The sequence below is a fragment of the Astyanax mexicanus genome, chromosome 18 (assembly GCF_023375975.1).
Source record: "Astyanax mexicanus isolate ESR-SI-001 chromosome 18, AstMex3_surface, whole genome shotgun sequence".
NCBI lineage: Eukaryota > Metazoa > Chordata > Actinopteri > Characiformes > Acestrorhamphidae > Astyanax > Astyanax mexicanus.
Window position 1 is genome coordinate 26130746 of NC_064425.1, and position 1456 is coordinate 26132201.

Here is a 1456-nt window from a genome sequence, read left to right on the forward strand (position 1 = left end):
TTTTTACAAAAAATGAAGCAAATAAAAACATGATCCAACAACAGAAAATTAAGAATAAAAGCCTTAACCAAATATATATAATGTTCTATTAAAAAAAAAAAAAACAATTCCACACAAAAAAAACATTATAACACTTTTACTAAGCCTTAACGAGCCACTAGTGGGCAGTATTGAGCTAGAACTTTTATAAACAAGTTTGAATACTGTGGCACACACTACACATCCACATTGCCATAAATCAACACTTTTCAAATTTTTACAGGGTTAGTTTAACAGTTAGAGTGTTCATTTACTGGTGGAAAAATTCCCATGTAATGCTCACACTGTATTCTATGGAAGCCCATTCCCGCCACCTAAAAAAAATAAATAATCCAGCAAAATGTTTTTTTATTATTATTAAGTAAACTGCTATCTCAATATTTTGAGATACTAAGTCAATATTTTGAGATACTAAGTCAATATTTTGAGATACTAAGTCAATATTTTGAGATACTAAGTCAATATTTTGAGATACTATCTCAATATTTTGAGATACTATCTCAATATTTTGAGATACTAAGTCAATATTTTGAGATACTATCTCAATATTTTGAGATACTATCTCAATATTTTGAGATACTAAGTCAATATTTTGAGATACTATCTCAATATTTTGAGATACTATCTCAATATTTTGAGATACTAAGTCAATATTTTGAGATACTATCTCAATATTTTGAGATACTAGTAGGCTGTACAGAGACAGAAGCAGGTGAGACAAAGATGCAAAATGGATACCATCATTGAGGACTACTTCAGACGTGGATTCACAAATCATGAAATATTGGAACTTTTAGAGGAATCACACAATATCAAAATAAGCCTCCGGATCTTGGACGAGGCTGAAGTTAGCTTCTTATTCGCCAGTGTCTTATTCAGATTTCCGTTCCACCTTAAATGCTGGCTGAACATTCATGCGGCCGCCTGTAGATGTCGCATTTTAACAGTAAAAAACAGCATGTAAGCAAAGTGCTGTGAAAACGCTCTGAATAAAGGGGAGAACACAATGCGAGGGACAGAGTTTAACTCTGAGTGAAATATAATGTAAATAAAATTAAATATGAATTAAAACGTTATTGCTCTCACTTTTGGCCTAATTCCCAGGTCATTATCTACAGGTGGCCGCATGTATATTCAGCCAGCATTTAAGGTATCTCAAAATATTGACTTAGTATCTCAAAATATTGACTTAGTATCTCAAAATATTGAGATAGTATCTCAAAATATTGACTTAGTATCTCAAAATATTGACTTAGTATCTCAAAATATTGAGATAGTATCTCAAAATATTGACTTAGTATCTCAAAATATTGAGATAGTATCTCAAAATATTGACTTAGTATCTCAAAATATTGAGATAGCAATTTACTTAATAATAATAAAAAAAAATTGCTGGAGTATTTTTATTTTTTAGGTG